Here is a 20671-nt window from a genome sequence, read left to right on the forward strand (position 1 = left end):
TTTCTTTCTTTCTTTCTTTCTTTCTTTCTTTCTTTCTTTCTTTCTTTCTTTCTTTCTTTCTTTCTTTTTCTTCCTTCCCTCCTTCCTTCCTTTCCTTCTTTTTCTTTCTTTCTTTCTTTCTTTCTTCCTCTTCATCATCATAATTACTGTTCACTTAGCACCAATTATATGTTAGGTCAGCATATGGTGTTCCTGGGGAAATATATTCTTGCATATTATTTCCATGTCCACTTCCTTTGAGGAGAAAAAAAAAAGCACAATGGACTATAAATAAATGAGAATAAAATTACAAGTATTACCTTCAATCTTCCCAAAGTAAATATAAAAGTAAATTGTTCTCAAGCTCCAGTACCATACTGCTTTCAGATTACTTGGAACCTAGTATATCTCACTGTCCTGTGATTACTCTTCCCCTGTTTGTCACTTATTTCCATAATTCTGGAACTCAGTAAGGGCAGGGACCAGGTCTATATAACCTACCTTTGTAGACTCAGCACCCAGCACATAGCAGGGGCTCAATACATATTTGTCAAATGAATGAGTAAAAAATGAATGAGTCAATGAGCAAATATAACTCACACTGATGACATGGTGCCAAGATATGATATCAAGCCATTCCACGAGAAATAGTTCATACATTGTCTCATTTAATTCTCACAAAATTCCTGCAAGAAAGATATTATTCCCATTTGATATATAAGGAAATTGGGGCTCAATTGGGACTGACTCAAGGTCACATGGTGAGGAAATGGTGGTAGAGTTAGGAGTCCAGTCTAGGCCTGATGGATTCCAGAACTCTTAATCTTTCTGATTCCCCAGCCTCCTGCTTCTGAGTGTTATACAGTCTCCTAACAGGCAGGAAAAAAGAAGCTAGTGGAAAGATCCTGCCTTTACAAATAGGGAAAGGTGACCTCAGAATCACATACTAGAGTAAGGGCACTGCCCCACTCAAGCAGAGCAGCTGACTCTCAGCCATCTCTAGTCTAATATAAGGAAAAAGTTAAAATATGCTCACATTCACACACATTTGCCTTTGTATGGCTTTGGGCTGTGTTCTTGGTTTTGTTTTAAACACATCTTTTTCTCTCTCTTTTTAGTCATATCTCTGAAAGAACGTTGTGTTCTGTATCAAATCTCACAGCTGCACATAAAAGAATGCATCTCAGAGTCTCCTATTTAAAAAGATACGGAACTGCAAGATTCTAGTGAGTCCAAATATTTCTTTATTACGTTTTCAGGTTGAAAGAAACAGTTTGTTCATCGTTTTCTTTTCCTAGGGCTGTTAAACACGGTAACTCTGTCCCTTCTTACCTTCGTGGCTTCTTTGGAGTTTCAAATTTCCGTGGAGCCAACCTCAGGTTTGCCTTCCTTCATATGATACATACAGTTAGGTTCAGTTCTGTTCTTTTTCTGGGACAGAAAAAGAAAGAATAGGTATTTCCCATGCATTCAGCACCTTCACCGGGGTACAGAAAAGGAAAGGGATGATGATGCTCTAGCCCTTTATTAGTGAGGTGCTGCTTTTGTTAAGCTACTTGCTTAACAGTCTCATAATTTTACATTAGCTATCAAATACCTTTTGAGGTCTATTTTAAAGCAATTGCACAGTTAAATGACAGAAGTACTAATAACATGTTACCAAAAATGTCCCTCTTCTCTTTAACAAATTATCAGCACCACCTGATAATTATATTATTTACCAGTTATTAAACTTGTACAGTTATCAAAGGACCCTTTTGCTGTCTATGTGCTCTATCACTGTTTCTCTTTCTTTCATAACCTTCTTTAAAACTCTAGCCCTCCATGAAGCATTTTATCAGAACATAAGAAAATCACTCATCTGCACGATATAATTATTTTTTAATACAGCAAAAACTTAATGATCTTTATTTGTCTGTCAGCTTCTTTGTAGTAGAACTATATTTTGTCTCTGTTTTGCACAGTACTTTGCCAGGCACACAGGGGAGTTGAAGAGATAGTAGTTGATGGTAATTATGATGCATCCTGTGCTTGTTCACAAGGGACATTTGCTAAAGATTAAAAATAAATTCACAACTAATTGACTACCAGCCATAAGCTATACTGCTGGGATACTAAACCACCAACTGGAAAGAAAATGACTGAGCAGGTCTTGCCAAGGATGAAACCAAAGATTTAAAAAAAATTCCCTACTTGCCTACAACATAGCTAATCAAATGAATAACAACTTCAGTATTTCTGTATTTCTTCAAAAGGCCCACCTTAGGATATGAACATTTAGTTGCAAATGTTGAAGCTCATCCCACAAAGTTGTCCTTTCAAGCCATCAATAAACAAATATTTTTTAAACACCAACTATGTGCCTTGTGCTTGTAGACTCTGGGATATAACCATACATAAGATGCCCATAATTCTTTCCTTTGTGGTGTTTACCCTAGCAAGGAAGGAAATAGTAAGAGACTTTAAGTAGTGACACAGAAAGATGAGGAAGAGAGTAATAATGTATTCCAGTGTCAGAGACACCTCAGTTCCTTTTTTTCTATTTGTCATACCTACCTCAAGTTGTAGGCAGGAATCTTTATTCTTCTATACCTTGTGCATGAAAGATGATTCAGGAACTCTTAGTAATTATCTTTCTCAAGGAAACATGATTCACAATGGTATAAGAACAATCAACTTTATTAACAAGTCATGTGGATGAGTGATAGAGAAGCATTGAGAAGTTAAGACTGGTTTCTTTGAGGGCTTAATTCTACCTTAGAAGCTAACCCTGTCAGAACAACCCTACAGCTGAGATTTTCCTTCTCCTCTTCCTCATCCTTTTTTTTTCTGGCGGGAGGATGGGGCAGATCTGGACATTCTCTTTTCTTTCCTTTGACCTCTTGTCTGCCATCTTGCCCCTTCTTTCACAAAGCCTGAGGTCATAGATTATGGTTTTGTGATAGGAATTATTGATGTATACCAACATCTAGTCCTCCTCTCTTGTTGGTTAGACATTTCCATACCCCCTTGAAGTTAGGTGTAGCCACATGATAGTTCTGGACAAAGGAATGTGAGTTACACTCTCGATCAGGCATTTCATGACTTATGCTTGACTCCCCAGCTCTTTCCCGTCTCCTGCTGTGGTATGCTCTGCAGCTTGGTGATTAGATGGCAGTGTCATAAGATGGTGGAGTCTTCTTCAGCTTTAGTCCCTATATAGGCAAAGCTTTTTCTAACATCATGAATAGGAAATTTTGAGGTTGTTACCACAGCATAACTTGGACTATTCTGACAGATGTAGATAGAAGAGGAAAGAGGCTAACTAGTACATACGGTCATAGGGTGTTGGCAACAGAATGCATTTATTTAACAAGTATTTTTTTGAGTTGCTGCTAAATAAGTACCAGGAATACAGAGTGAAGGCAATAAAGTCACTGCCCTCAAAATGCTTGTTGTCAAGTAAAAAAAACAAAAAACACCTGACCAATATACATACAATTATGATAGAAGTTGACTAGAAAATCTTTTTTTGTTTTCTAATTAGCCGAATAGGAAAAGTTTGGAGGAATTTTGGCTCACGGGTATGCAACTGAAAGTGAGGAGCTCAGTCCTGCCATGTTTGTGTAAGTCATTGCTACTATTATTACTATAATTATTATCATCAACCTATTTATTATTAAAGAATATGTGTGACTTTAGGCAAGATACTGAACTTTTGTTTGCATCTTTAAAATAGAGGAAAGATATTATTCCTCCCTTTTAGATTACTGAAAGTGATTAATACCCAATCGTCTATGTACTTAAAGTTTTTAGGGCAAAAAGAACATCCCAGGCAGAGTGTTTATTGGAAAGGCCCCTGGCTGTGCTGTTACTCGCTGTGTACAATTTAGCCACTTCCCTGAGCCTCAATCTTTTCATACGAGTCATTCCACAGGTGCCCAGTGAGCATTCACTGTGCGCCAGCTACTATGCTATGCTCTAGGGATAGGCCAGTGAACAGGCATGGTCTTCCCACTCTACAATCCAGTGGGAAATATGAACTTTAAACTTTAAATATTATGATCATTAATTGCATAATTACAAATGTATTAAGAGATATAAGGGGATTTTATTGCACCATATGGTTGAGAAACCTAAGTGGAAAGAGAGTCATCAGGGATAGCTGATGATTAAACTGAGTCTGGAAGAATCTGTAAAACCAGCATAACAATATTTACCTTGAAGGTGGCTGTAAGGATTTAAAAAAATTAAGTGTAAAATTCCTGGAAATAGTTGGTTCTTAATAGATGTTAGTCATTGAACAGTGTCTTAAAAACCTGTGCATACGTGATCAAAAGCAAAATACTAAAGGGTGTTCAAGGATGCAGCTTTTAACCACATATTAATATATACTTTACTACTATCATTGTCACTATCAATATTAAAACATTGCACTGAGCCATTTCATAATTGTGTTTTTATGTTTCCCCTGACATCTCTCAGTTCAACCACTGGGGAAGCCCCTGTCTTCCTGTCTGCCTTGTTTTGGTTTTGTTTCATGTACCTTTCCTGGCAACGGGGTCCATTTAGTTGACTAGTTACCATAGAAGCCTGCTTACTTTGAAGGGTAGTAAATGTTCTAGGGAAATCAGCAAACTACAGGAAAGGAAAGACTGAAAAACTCTTGCCCAGATTGTGAGTCAACAGGTAAATTTGATTCACTTTATTCCACATTACTTCTAGGTGGGGTCTAATCTGGGGTACAAATGGCAGCTTAAAGGTTTTATTGCTTCAATATAGGTGTTCTATCAAACCATTTTTATCTCTATTTGCATGGTTATAACAGATTAAATAAGCAAGTCTCTTGATTTTACCACTTTATTTGATGAATAACTTTCTTTTATTGCTTCATAAATAAACTTCACAGAATTTTTAGCTTTAGTTCCTATTGCATGGGGAGTGAAGGGAAATTATAAAAGTGTGTTTGATGGTGATAATTGTAAATGACATTTAGAAAAAGACTAAAAACATAGACTTGCTCGATAATGGGCATAGAGAGGGAGAAAGATATTGAACATCTGCATTCATGAGACTTTCAAGTTAAGTCTATAGAAAGAAAAAAAAGTTATTCAGAAATACACAATTGAGGGCTGAGCTTAAGCCAACATGGATTTCAATTGAGCAAATTGTTTCATTCATTTGTAGAGATGGGAAACTAACATATACTTTGTCAAGCATATATTCTTTCCCAATGACCTTTGAAGTAATATTATTGTTATTCCCATTTTTTAAAAGAGGAAATTAAAGTTAAGTTCAAAGAGAAAGACAGAGGTGCTTTTATACAAGGACCCTATATCCTTTAAGAACAAAAACACAGTAATTTTATTATTTCAGTTGAATATATGAAGCAAATTAAGATTTAGATAGTTCCTAGCATCTTAGAAAAAGTATAACTTTTTTTAAAATTTTATTTTATTATGTTATGTTAGTCACCATACAATACATCATTAGTTTTTGATGTAGTGATCCAGGATTCATTGTTTCTGTATAACACCCAGTGCTCCATGCAGTATGTGCCCTCCTTAATACCCATCACTGGGCTAACCCATCCTTGCACCCCCCTCCCCTCTAAAACCCTCAGTTGTTTCTCAGAGTCCATAGTCTCCCATGGTTCATCTTTCCCTCCAATTTACCCCCCTTCATAAAAAAGTATAACTTTTAAAAACACAAAGAAGGGGCACCCAGGTGGCTCAGTCGGTTAAGCACCCGACTTGATTTCGATTTCAGCTCAGGTCATGATCTCAGCGTCATGAGATCAAGCCCCTCATTGGGCTCCACACTGGGCATGAAGCCTGCTTGAAATTGTCTCTCCTCTCTCCCTCTGCCCCACCCCCCTCTTAAAAATATAATAAAAATTTAAAAAATAAAAGCACAAAGAAGACAATGGTGACATCCATTGTGCCATAAAAGCAGAGTTACATGGGGACAAGAGCACAAAAAACAGGAGCTTTTGTTCTGTTGTTTGTTGAAAAGGAAGCACTATAGCATTGGCAAAAACAGCCTGCACTTTCATTCAATGGAAAGAAATCAGAAAGTCCTCTGGAACAAGTTTGGGCTTAGTGGAAAATCACGTCCTGGTGCAAAAGTAATAGCCATTGTAGATAAATAACCATTTATAGCTTTTTATCTTGGTTAAACTGTTATCTTCCAGTCTGTAAAAGATAATTTGGGTTTGTTGCAGAGCTTTTTTAAGAAAACACTCTACCTCTCATGAAATCCATCTCCCCAAGCTTTGCTCAAGAGTTTGAAGGCATTCTGTGAATATCTTGGAAATAACATCTCTGAGGAGCCCAGTGTTAGCCCTGAGTAACATCTCCCTCTGTTGAATTATATTTTCCTTGCCTAAATAGCAGGTGGGGCTCAAAAGCAAGAGGATGTCCCTGCAGAGAATTTCTGGGCTTTTCATCCCTGAAACCTAAGATATGCTTTAGGAAACGGCAGAAGTTCAGCATCCAAATCAATTTAACACTTAATGGGAAAAGTACAGAACCATTGGAACAAAACAGCTGATAAAGCACTAGATTACAGATTTGCCACAGGGTGAAATGGCCTCAAGACAGGTGAGCTGAAAAACACATATTAAAACCCTTCCCTAAGGTTCCTAAAATTAAAGTTTACTCCATTCTTAACTATTTTTTCCTCAAGAGAAGAATTTTAAGGGTTTACCCACTCTTGGGCTTTGCTACGGGAAAGTTGAAACAAAAAATTAACATTACATATAGGAAAACTGTATGATTATATTTCTTTATTGTGTTAAAATACACATAACACAAAACTTACTATAATTTTAAGTGTGCAGCTCATTGGCATTGTGTATATTCACATTGTTGTGAAACCATCTCCACCTTCTGTCTCCAGAACTCTTTTCATCTTAAAAAACTGAAACTCAGTATCCACTAAATAATAATTCACCATGACCCACCTCTCCCCAGCCTCTGGAAACCACCATTCTACTTTCTATAATTTTTTTGTTTTGTTTTCTTTTTTCCTCATGCCCCACCCCTTGGTAACCACCATTTTCTTTGCTGTTACTGTAAGTTCAAAAATTTTTTTAACATATACCACCTATAAACGTGTAGAGAGCAAGATGGAGTCACTCATGTCAAGCAGTGACATAAGCAGCCAAGGGCATCACAGCTAAGACCAGATATGGCCAAAACCAGCACAGGTTGACAACACCCAGAACTGACAACTAGCAGAAGCAGGGGAGGTCTGCAAAGGCTCAAGACTGATTAAATCCCTTTAAAAAGGAAGGATTTCTGCAGCAAACTGTCAGTGTCTAGACACTGATCATTTCATGTTTGACCACATCAAAAAGGCAACTGCCATTGCCCCTGAAGGCTCTGCCCTTTGATCTCTGAGCAGAACAGAGATTCTCCGTGGCTTGAACATAATAAGCGGCACGTGCCACGAGATGCCCTAGACTAGACTGGGAGCTCATCTCAACCGTGCACTCATAGACTGACTTTGAGTTCGGTTCTTGAACTTCCTACCCCTTGTTGTATCTTGTTTGTTGTATGACTTTTTATTATACTTTGCCTTGTGTGATGCGTAAGAAGCCAAGTTAAACGTGTAGCGAAAGGTCGTTGAGTTTGGAATCCTGAACCTGCTTCATAATTACGTTAATCTTGCTGTATGATTGAATAAAGCTGACATGAGAAGAGGTCAGGAGCCTGCTTATTAACCCCTTCTCTACCACAAATCACTGCGAAGACCTTGAGTAAGTCATTTCTCATCTGGGCCTTCCTTCCTTCACCTGTAGAGTGCGGGGGCTGAGCTGGAAGATTTCTAAAGTCCCTTCCAGCTTGAAGATTCTGTGATAATACAGAGCTGTTCCCAGGTGCCTGGCAAAACTCCTAGTTTCTGTCTCTGTTGTTTCCCATGTACATTTAAATTATGGGTCCCTCAAGTAAATTTCAATAAAAAGGCTCCTTACCCAGGGTTAATTGCAAGTTTTAAAAGGGGGAAGGGGAGAACCCACAAAAGAGTTGTTGAAAACCCAGAGGTTGCTACCAGGATTAGAATCAGCACTTTCGTCTTGCCAAAATTCCTCTCCGAAGTCACATAGGCCAATCCTCTTAATAAAAGAGGCAGGTTTAGCTGGAGTCATCACACCCAGCCTAACAATGGTGGGAATTTCAAGACATTATAAAGCTGCTGTCATGTGAAATTGCACTTTCACATCTTATCCAATATTACAGGCATCGCCTACTAGGGGGCAAAACCAGAAATGATCAACTTTTAACCAGGAAAAAAAAAAAGGTGTTTATTGAAATCCAAGAAGATTCCAATGCTTGCCCTTGATATTCCCTGGGCTCAGGACCGTGGGAAGAGCTTCATAGGACACAGACCCTCTTATTCTGGACATCATGTTCCACATTCTATCAAACATTAATATGAGTCCACATCTTATCCTAAATATAATATTTTTCTTTAAACAGCAAAAAAAAATTATCATTTTTTGAAATTCTTTCATTTTGAGGTTTCTCTCTCTTATTTTGTAGTCTGTAATTTTTTTTTTTCAGATCTTAGATATTTTCATTGGCTTCTAAAATGTGTTATTGCCTCTGGTGCCCAAAGAATTAAAATCTCCATGATTAGCCCCATGTTCAAAATTCTTCTTAAAATGCACCAGATCATCAGAACTGGGTCACAGAGTAAAGACACAATGTGTGATGCCTCTTCCAGATAGCCCACTGGCCAGCTACATCCCCTGAACCCAGACCGTACTTAGAGTCTCCAGAGCCAATTCAGGCAGGGTTTGTATTGAGGTCAGGAGCCTTAACCTCCTGGTTAACCAAATCAGGAGAAGAAACAGAAGTAAATGAAAGTTTCCCTTCAGAATATCAGTTTGAGAACCATTCCAATATGGCTCTAAGAGGACTTCATACCTTCCTAGAAGTTGGTTCTTCCTGCCGCATTATAGGCTGACCTTTGAAATGGAGCTTCACCCACATACCGTGGCTGTATTGAAATAGTGCTCAGGTTCCAAGGATGGGAGTTTTCAAGGATAGCAACCTGACACCTGGGAAGGCGGGGATTATAAACCAGAAACTTTGTACTACACTTAGTATTGGAAAAATAGTCTGCCAGAACAGACATCCTCTGTATTCTGACACCTGGTATCTAATCTAGAAAACATTCTAATTGTTCTCATTTTTTCCATGACAAAATACAATCTGTTGCCTGTATAGGAAAAAAAAAATTGCAGATAATCTTGATTACAGGGTCAAGGATCCATTTAGGACAGTAGCTCCCATTCAGCATTGTCTTGGATAGCAAGAATGCATTTCGCTAAAGCTCTCCTTGAGGGTTTCCAAACAAAATCACCTTGAACCTTCATGAAATGGACTAAGTCAATCGACCCAATGATAATTGACACAGTAAACCTATTCAAGAATATGCAGTTTAGAATCATATATATGAAAAATTTCCTCTTAAAATGTCTTAGACCTCTGGAAAATGCTGCCCCCTTTCCAGTTATTCCCTGCCCAAGGCTTGTTAGCACCCAAAGATGCTTTAGGTGCTTAGAAACCTTCCAAGGTAAATGGATCCTTTTTCCCTAAACCAGAACTAGAACACATGCCAGACAGTGGTACAGTATAGATAAACTCCATATTTTCCTGGAATACCTGAAACACACGATCTCCATCCTAAAGAGAGGATCCCTCTATGAAATGACATTGGGTGATAGCCATATTCAATTCCTACTGATAAATCTGTCTTCTTTCTTTATCCAGGATGAATAGCAAATGGCAGAGGGGGGATGAGGATACTGGGAAAGGCCTTTGCCAGCCCACACAGCTCTTCTCTTTTTCTAAGAAGAGTATTCACTGCATTTGTAAAAGAAACTAGGGGCACCTGTGTGGCTCAGTCGTTAAGTGTCTGCCTTTGGCTCAGGTCATGATCCCAGGATCCTGGGATCGAGCCCCGCATTGGGCTCCCTGCTCTGCGGGAAGCCTGCTTCTCCCTCTCCTACTCCCCCTGCTTGTGTTCCCTCTCTCACTGTGTCTTTCTCTGTCAAATAAATAAATAAAATCTTTAAAAAAAAAAAAAGAAAGAAAGAAACTAAGCAAATTTCTGTTATTTGTATTTCTTCTGCCTACTCTTGAGATGAAAGTCATAGAAATTTCTTAGCAGTGCCAGAGGGCCGCTGATGAGAGGCACCTGGAGACCCGACCCCCACTGAGGTCCATTTCTGTATATCCATTTCTGTATTTCAGAAGTGTGCTGCCTGGCCTTTTCCTGAGTTCTGTATTAGTCCATAGGAGAAAATGATAGATGTTTCTTCTTGTTCTTCTTGTTCTTTGTTCTTGTTCTTTATTCTTGTTCTTGTTCTTCTTCCTCTTCCTCTCCTCCTCCTCCTCCTTCTTCTTCTTCTTTTTTTTTTTGTTTGTTTGTTTGTTTTCTTTTACCATCATACCCCATATGGTCCTGCTGACCTTACTGGACTTGGATCTGTCTGGCAAACATGATTCCCAGATGTCTCCCATCCCTTCTAGCCCTGGTCAGGCGCAGAATGGTGTCTAAGATGGCATGAGATTTGGCTTCAGGGGAATTAGCAACTCTGTTCCGGAGCAGGATGAATGCTGGCAGCCCTGGATGTCCCCTAAAAGTTCCAACCTGCGGCCCAATATATTCTTACATGGCCCAGACCTGTGGACCAATTCCAGGGAGTCTGGATGCCAAACCAGAACCACACGCATGCGCAGTTCACACCCCTCGCTCCCGCGCCCGCCCTCAGGTTTTCAGGAATGCTGGGCCAGTGTGAACAGGGGTCCGCGGCCCAGAGCAGCAGGTCATGTTCCTGGGGCCAGAGATTCACCTGCTGCACTTCTGATGCAGGGTGGGGAGGGTTGTTTGAGCCAGATTCCTTATGGACCTGTGCTGGGAAGATACACAGGGCCTCAGTGGGGGTCGGGTCTCCAGGTGCCTCTCATCAGCGGCCCTCTGGCACTGCTAAGAAATTTCTGTAATTTAGAGGTGACTGGTCCAACTTCCCTTCTTCCTAGGGATGAGTTGTTTCTGGTTTTGTTTTTTTCAGTTGGTAGCGAGTACAGATAAAATAGTACCTCTCACCCCTGGTTTAATAGGAAAGAGATAGCAGTCTGCATATCCGGTAAGTTATTTTTTAAATCTTGCTACTCATCCAGTCTGTGTAGGCGTTGCTGACTATGTGATATATTAGCTGCACCACCTCTTTTCTACTTATTGTACATTGGATTAGACAGAATTTCTGGTGAAAGCAAAACCTTGTGGTCAGGGTATTATGGTTTTCAAGTAGGATATGACAAAAAACAGGTAAGAATATTCTCCAAGGAGAGGCCTATGTTGGAAGGTAATTGAGTTAGGTGACTTATTAGGATTTTTATTGAATTTTAAGAACTTGCTGATTTGTTTTGCCCTTAGAAAGGGTGCATCCACTGTCCTTTGAAAGCATATTATGTAGTCTGCAACTGTATCCTCCGTGATTAACATTTTTGAGAGAGTTTAATTTTTAAATGGACTGGGGAGCTTACCACTGGGACTGTTTCTAAAGCCTGTTAGGTATTTCATAACCTCACCATTATGAAAATTTTAGCTATTTGCTCTGGCTTCTGATTAGAACTATGGCTAGAACCCCCTCATTTAATAAATACTTTTTCTCACTAATTCAAAAATTCAGGGTCCAAGTTATGAAATGACTAACTACACTGCTATTTAGTGGTAAGAGATTTTAACTTCAAGAGTTCCTTTCGTCCCATGGTGATACTTGGTTTACTAATTTGTATTAATTTGGTTAAATCTTTGGAAGAATCCTAAATGTCTTTTAGTGAAGCTATTCCTTTAATCCCTTAAAGAGGTATTTGACACCCCTGAAATTAATCACCATTCATCCATTCCACAGATATTATTGAACCAGTGCTATACATAAGAGATTCTATGTGGCTAAGGCAGAGGGAGATACAAAGTACAAAAGATAAGGTCTCACCCTAAAGAAAGTGATGGTCTGACAGGGAAGGTATTCTGTCTTTGCAATTCTCAGAGCTTCATTTGCCCTGTTACAACCTCAGAGGCTTTATTTATCTACCTCTTACTTCCACCTCTATAGAGCAGTCTTGGGCATTTTGCTTCAGCTAAAATTTTGCTTTATCCCCAAAGATAGCTCAGGTAATTGACCAGTAGAGGGTGGTTTTCTTACCTTTGGAACCAAGTAGGCTTTCTATACAGACATTTTAGAATTAAACCCAATGACCTCAGATTTATGCTGTTTTATGATCTTGGCAAAGTCTCCTAGGCAAATTTAAGATTTTCCAAACTATATGAGGTTGATAGAAGTTACTAGAAAAAAAAAAGGTAGGTTCTATGACCAAATAATTTTGGGGAGTGCTATATATAAGACATTCTGCTCTTGTTGGTTATCATGTTCATATTAAATGTTATCAGATGTCCAACTATAAAGAAATTTGGTTAACTTTGTTGAATCCAGCAGTTTCCAAACTTATTTGAATACAGAGCCCTTTTTCAATAATGATTATTAACATTTCATGGGAAACTAATGTACCTTGGAACATAATTTGGGAAGTACAGTTCTATACCAGGCATTGGCAAGCCTTTTATGTAAAAGGCCATATCATGAATATTTTAGGCTTTATGGTCCAGATAGCCTCTGTCACAAATACTCAGCTCTGCAGTTGTAGCAGGAAGGCATCCATAGATATTACATAAACAAATGGGTGCGGCTATGTATTCCAATACAACTTTACTTACAAAATAAGCAGTGGGCTGGATTTAGCCCAATGGCCCTAGTTTGCCAACCAATGGTCTATATTTTCCACTCAAACTTTTCAAAAGAGCTATAGCTCCGTCCAGAAAGGTTCCAAATCCTCTCACTGCATGTAATATTCAAAAACAATCAATCCATTCTGAACTTTTATTTGTAAAGTATCTTTTTAGTCTGAAACTAACGTCAACCTCAATAAATGGCTACTCTTTCCATCAGAGGTTTTAAGCATTTGCCAAAAGACAGGAAGGATACTCACTAAAGAACACTGGTTATCACTGGATGTGGGACAGCAAGGGATTTTTGTTTTCTTTGTTGTACTTTTCTATAAAATTTTTGTCATCAGAAACAAAAACAGCAGAAGATATTTTTTTAAATAATCCTTCTGTAGTGCAATATTTTCAAAGTCCTTCTCTTGTCTTAACAATAATGCCACATCTTATTTTCATGGCACCTGGTAATTCCCAGTGCCTTATATGACCTTTATTTCATATCCCCCCTCCCACTTCCCCTTTTAAGTAAAACAGAACAAATACAGGTTCAGCAGAACCTCAGCTTTCCTTGGTCTCTTTTGCATGTTTTCCACTCTCTCTCATAATTTAAATTTTCACCTCCTTATGGCTGTTTCCTAAATGTATGTTCCTAGATCTGATTCATCTCTTATCAGAATCTCCTTGGAATTTATTAAATATGCCAACCTTTGAATCCACCTGAGACTAAGGTATACTTTATGCCTTAGCCAGGGGACAGAGGCAGGATCCTAAGAGAACTTATCATAAATGCTTCTCAAGGTATTTTCTCTGAGTAGATTCCTGGTATTTCTTAAATCTTTCCTTTTGGTATGAGGAATGGGAGGTAGAGGCAGCAACAACTATACATAATAGTATTAGTTAATAAAAAAATAATGGTATGGAGAGGAGCAACCTAAATATATGTCCAAACCCAAATATTCTATTGCCCTAATGACATTTCAAAAGTATTTCCTGCCATTTGGGCCATTTTCTAATAGTCGCTTCTCTACTTAACATTTAACATTCACAGTAGTTGTACCTCTAGTCAACATTTATTATTAAACATCCACCATGCACAGGACACCTTATAAATGTTATATAAATTGATTCTAATCCTTGTATTAAACATGTAAAGTGGGAATTATTATCTCAGTCGTAAGGATGAGGAAACAGGCTCATAGAGTTTGACCTCTTTTCCCCAAGGTCACAGATTCAAAAAGTGCCAGAAATGGGATTTGCATTCAGTCCTCTTCATCTACAAAGCCTCTCTACTCCTGCAACTGTCTTTTAGCTCAGTAAAAACCAGTCATACTGTTAGGCAAGGCTAAAGTGATGAATCATGGGTGACAGAGAAGGGAAACCAATGAGAGGAACATGGGAGTAACAGAGTAAACAAGAAGGGAGGAAGAAAAAGCATAGAACTTATAAACCCCTTAGTTATAAAGATATCTGCTAGATTATAAATTCTATCAAGGAAGGGTCTAATTCTTTTATTTCTTTATCTCTCACCCTGCTTAGGACCAGGGCTGGGAAAGAATGGATACTTAATGAGGACTTATGAACTGACCCTTTATTAATAAGTTGTTGATTAAGTATCACCATTAATCACTGCTTATTCTTCCCACCCTTAAGATAGAGTATAGCAGAGGTCAGGGCAAGGTGTGGTAGGTTCAGGGAGGCTTATCAATAGAGGGCATTTTAAATACCTATAATGATCTCCTCATTAAACTCTCTGACCTAAGATAATATTTGAAAAAGTGCTGATTGCCAATAAACCAAAGTCCTGTGGTTGACTTTCAAGGAATTGAGCTGATGAGAAACAAGTTGGATTTCTTTCTTTCTTTTTTTTTTTTTTACAAGTTGGATTTCTATCAATGAACAGGTATTAGTTCTTATATTCATAAAAATTTATTAAGTACTTTCTATAAGCAAGGCAATGGGTAGGTACTATGCATGGAAACATCCAAATATCCAGATGTCTCTGACTGGAATAAATATGTCTTAAAATGTCATTTTGTTTATCTGAAGTGTCCAAACAGAGAGCTTCTATGAAGAGGAAAAAGGCCATCTCGGTGAAATACTTCAAAAGAGCTTTGTAAGATACTCCCTTCCCTGCACTGATGATAGTGTGTCTGAATTCTGGTTCTTAGTGAGAAAGTTATTATGGTCCATCTGGGAGGGAAAGCCTCTTGCTCCTTTAGAAAATCTCAATGAGGGCAGGAGACCTGTGTCCTGAGTGGATATATATGCATTTATGTATATTGATATTTAGAGGATGTAGAACAACATGAGTCCCAGGAAAATTCAAAACTAAGAAGTCATATGAAAAAAAAGGAAGAAAGTTGTGAAACTTTCTTCCTTTTTGGAAGAAAAGAAGAAGTTGGTCAAGGCTCTATGTTAAGCTGGTGCCTATGATGTGCTTAAACCAGAATTTTCACATGGCTGGGAACCAGAAGGAACTCCCCATATTCCCAGTTGTCAGTGGAAATCAGAATACCTTATACCTTAGCCAGGGGACAGAGGCAGGATCCTAAAAGAAGATATCATAAATGCTTAGAGCTGAAAGATACATTACAGGCAACTGATCCAGTAGTTCCTAAATCCTGTTGCCACCAAAAACACCTGAAAAGCTTTCTAAAAATTGGAGACATAAGCCCCACATCATATACCTAGATTTGATTTCCCAGTGGGTAAGAACTGGAAATCTGCTCTATCAAGCCCCTGGTGACTCTAAAGATAAAATATGACAAATAATGACAAATGTCAAATAATGAGTATATATTTTCCCATAAAATAGGGCTTTTCAGAAAGAAAAATCTCCAGTACAAATTGGAGAAGTAAACTCAGAGGAGAAGGGTATAACAGAATTTGTAGCCTCAGAAATATATTCCTATTACATAGTCAGAAGTAACAACGTACAGATGAGAAGACCGAAGACCAGCATTCCTCTCTTTCCTGGGTATATGTGCTAGGGGAAGTCACATGACTACCAGCTAACTCCTTACATAAACATGGAAACACCATGCCTGAAACATAGGTGTTAAAGTCGTCTACGCCTCAATTTTCTCATCTATAAAACGGGAACACTCACATGAATCCCCTAAGAGTAATTTTCTCATTCCAAAAGTTGAATTAAAAGTTATTTCTCCTCTTAATGAGCCTTTATCATAGAAACACTGGTTCATCGAAAATATAATAAAAACAAGCAAATTCGTCCTATTCCTGCCTTTCAGAGACCCTGTGGAAAAGAAAGTGGAAGATCTCTATTCAAAGAGAGGGTTTGCAGTACATTTTCTTGCCATTCCTGATTCAATTCATTGTACGTCCAAAATGGGAGAAGAGTGAGTGTTATGACTGAATTGTGTCCCCTAAAAAGATACGTTGAAGTCCTAACTCCCGGTACCTGGGAATGTGACCCAATTTGGAAATAAGGTCACTGATTTAATCAAGTTGAGGTCAGTAAAATGAGCCAAAGTCCTATATGATGGGTGCCATCATAAGAAGAGAGAAATTTGGACACAGACCGGCACAGAGAGGAGACTATCACGTACAAACAGACCACCGCATATTGACAGAAGCAGAGTGGCATGCTGCAGCTGCAAACTTGGGAAGACCAAGGCTTGATGGCTGCCACCTGGGCTAGGTGCCGTAGTTGCACCACAAGGACCAGACTCTGCCCAGACTCCCTTGCAAGACATCATGGCCCTGCTGACACATCCGTTTCAGACTTATGGCCTCCATAACTGTGAGGCAATACATCTCTGTTGTTTTGAGGCTCCCCGCCTGTGGCACTTGGTGACAGCCACCCTAGAAAGCGAAGAGTGAGTGAAGAGACCTCTAGATCCTCAACAAAACCCAGTCTCTTCCTGTCCTGTCAGAGGATGAGGACCTTCATCCACGAGTCTTGGCAGGCATAGAGCAGTGGTACGGTTCAGGGCATGTCCTTCTGATGCCCAGAGAAACATCCACCGACCCTTCCCTGAGAGTAGTCCTGACACCTGGAGTGGCATCACGAGGAGGGGGGCCAGGCATTCCAAAGGCAGGCAGGCAGGTAGGCTCTCCAACCTACTGAAAGCAAAACCAAACCAAACACAGATGTAAGAGCTGTGACACCCATTCGTTTCAAATTTGGTGTTAGCATCTAAAAGCCAAGGGCTGAAATCCCACCCAAGCCCCCTCAGTTAGCTTGTATGTAAGGCCGAGAACCCTCACATACTGTGTGGGACAGTTCGGTGACTAAAAGTTCATTACAAAGTGGCATTTGCTTGGGAAACCAGGGCCTCACAGAGGAACTAATGACAGGACACCTTTCTAAGATATTGTTTCCTAACACTACTTGCAGAGGTGTTATGAAGATGAAAATATTAAAGTAGCATGTTTGTAAGCCAAAAGCCTTACCCCCAACATAGGTATGGCTGCTGGTTCTTTATCAACATAGTTTTGCAAAATAAAAAAGGTTTATTATTCCCATTAGTTCACTGGTGGAAATTAAATAATAGGGCCAAGAAAAAAGGGAATGTATGTTCTCACTGTGACATATGCAAATGGAGTATATGAAGAAATATCCCCATTAGCTTGCTGTCTGCCCGGAGAACCAGGCCTTTCGTCTGACATCCCCTACAGGTTAATTGAGGACGGCTGCTTGTTTAAAGAGTCTAGCAATTTATTCTGAGGAACCGACTAGCCAAATCTATTCCATTTGATGATGAGTGAAAATGTAGAGCTTAACTCTTCTCTAAAGACAACAACAACAAAAAAGCACAATTTGAAGGTGGGAAAAAGAAAATCTGAATTCTACCCAGTGGTTGCCGCTGACATTTAATACTATCAAGAAATACTAAATTGTCTCATCCAAGCTGCCTTTTAAGTCATATATTACAAATAGGTGAGTTAGGCACTCAATACAATGCAGTTTCTGTAGTAGCTGGGGAATTCAATGATTCTAAAATATTCTAAGCTTGTGGTCTATTTCACTGTCCCTGTAGAATCTTCTGATTAAGTGAGGAAGCCCAGGAATACAGTCATGAAAAGATTTTATTTTTAGTTGTTGCCTTTGGCAAAGTTCTCTGCCTAAATGGAGAGAATTTATTCTTTAAAAAAAAAACAACGGAGTTTTCTTTTCTGCTGCAGAAAGAAATAAAAATAGCAAAGGCCTCATAAATTATCATTCCTCAGTGTCAGAATGTCTCGCTGTGGAGCCGATTGTTAGGTGAGGGCTGTTACAAAGTCACTCTGCAGGCAAGAGTCCCCTGCCTATTTCCTAACACCAAAATGACAACTGGGAACAGATGAACAGGCCTTTGGGCAAAAACGTATTTTTTTTTTCCCCCATGAACAGGCACAGGTTTCAGAGAAAACCAGAGATGACCTAGACTTCCTCATCACTATCATACACATCCCCTCCACTAGCAAAATTCTCAATGTCAAAAAGTAGTTGCACGCCTCTTGTACCATTCCTAAAAGATGTCAGAATTGAATGAGCTCCACATGTGTAGGCGCTGGGGCCTTTCTCCTCACTCCCCTGAGCCAACTTGACAGTGAGCCTGCTGAAAGAGGCTTTCTAATAGGTCAGGTCTGGTAATTTGCCCACAGCCATCCTACCTGCACAGTTTGATCTAATTGACTTGAAGCAGGAGAAATTTAAAGAGGTCAATACACTGGATCTCTGCATCCCCACTGTTGCCTTCATTCTAATCCCACTGGTTCCTTCGCATGCTAGACTGAATTCTGCCATTTCCCTCTCTATCCCCCCAGGACTGTGATATGATGAGATGTCACACCCATGATTATGTTACTTTACATGGAAAAGGGGACTTTAATGCAATTAAGTTTACTAATCAGCTGTCTTGAGAGAGGGAGATGTTCAAATGGTCCTATTCTGATCACATGAGCCTTTTCAAACCAGAGAATTTTATCCAGCTGGTACCAGAAGAAGGCGCCAGAGAGATTTCAAGGGATGAGAGGGACTTGATGCAAGGGAAGCTCTCCATTCCTAAGCTGAAGGGCCACAGGCCAGGACCTGAGGGCAGCCCCGAAGAGCTAAAAGTGGTGCCCAGACAACAGCCAGCAAGGAAACCAGATCTCAGCCCTCCAACCACAAAGAACCAAAGCCTGCCAACAACCTGAATGAACCTGGAAGCATATTCTTGCCCAGATCCTCCAAATAAGAGCCCAGCCTCATCAATCCCTTCATTTAGGTCTTGCGGGATCCTCAGCAGAGATCTCAGTGGGGCCCACCTGGACTTCTGACCAACAGAACTGGGAGCTAATAAGTGAGTGTTGTTGTAAGCTGCTAAATTTGTGGTAATTTGTTACCACAGATTACACCATATACCAATATACCCTGTGCTTGAGTCACTATCTTTGTGGCCTGTGGAGTAACCCAATTCCTCTGAGACTAGGGCCCTACCTTCCTCTTACCAGATCCTCCAGCCTTCTGACCAAAATTCCCAGCTACCAGGGTCCCGGCTACCTGCTTAAAAGATTCCCCTGATCTTATGGGATTATGAGCCTGCCTGAATCCCTGTCCTCTGACGTACATATTCTGGGAGATGCCTGATCATTGGGTTCTCCTACCTCTTCATATTATATACCTGCCCACATCCAATGCCTGTTATTCACATAAATTTAGGGAAAGAGTGTGGACTTTGAAAGCAGCCAGGATTTTGCATCTCAATTCTGCCACTTACTAGTTATAGGATATTGGAAAAGTCATTAAATCTCTAGGGCTTCATTTTTCATGTTGTAAAATAGAGATAATACCATTCACTTTGTAAGATTTTTAAGGATTAATCTTAATGTATGTAAAGTATATAGTAGCTAATCATTACTACTTCTCTTATCTATCCACACAACTACATAGTTCATTCATTCTGCTGAAATGGAATACCTCCCAGAGCATTCAGCTGGCTTTGTCTCTCCAATTTCTGCTTTGGTGGGTGAGGCTAGTTCCAATTTCTCACCATTCCCAATTGCCATACCAAGTCAACCTCACCATAGCCCATTCCCCAATGCAATACACTTCTGTTCATTTGTTCATTCATTCATTCATCAGGAGCCTTCCATATGTCAGGCATTGTAAAAGGCACAGGAATATAATGTTGATCCAAAGAGATAAGCTCTCAGAGTTTACATTCTAGTGTGATCCTTTCATGTTAGAATCATTCCATAAGATGCATAAATTTATTGCAATTTTGAAGTTATCTGAAGACCAAGAGGCATGATAACACTACAAAAAAAATGTATGGAAATGTGAGCAGCATTATTTTTGTATCAGAACAACAGGCATTCTCTCACATTTGACAGCTGAGACTTAATATTTTGCAAGAGAAAAGGTAGTAACTCTTATGTGGTAATGAAATGTTCATGTTATACTTCAGCAACTTAATGAAAAGAATCACGTTATTTCAGAGATATGAGTGATTAATCCACCAAGAGAAAGCAGGCTGTGGCCAAGGCGGGGAGTACTAGAGAAGTATGTAAACAATCTGCTGGTTGGATCTTAGGCTGCTGCCTTCTGATCGAAAAGAAAAAAAAAAAAATCCTCTTAACCTCGAATTGGAAGCGAGCCCTGACTCTCCCTGGAGGCCATTTTGTAACCCAAAAGAGCTCATTCCAGAAAACCACTGAATTTATCTCAGTGGCAGTTTATCACAGTGAGTGTCAAGACTGAACAGCTTAACTGCATGAAAAGCCTGTCTGTTTTGGACCCATCCAATGCCATGGTCTTGTAAGGGAGAGTCGTTCACTGAGTTGTTAGCCCAACATCATCAATATCACTGTCTACGGCTTGTGCTGCAAAGAAGTAAATAAAAAGCAAGACTGGAAGGAAAACAGAGTCTTCTTTGAGTTGCCTCCTATTTACCAGTAATCCCACCAAGTGTTTTTTTGGATTGGC

This window comes from Neomonachus schauinslandi, chromosome 5 (assembly GCF_002201575.2).
Source record: "Neomonachus schauinslandi chromosome 5, ASM220157v2, whole genome shotgun sequence".
Taxonomy (NCBI): domain Eukaryota; kingdom Metazoa; phylum Chordata; class Mammalia; order Carnivora; family Phocidae; genus Neomonachus; species Neomonachus schauinslandi.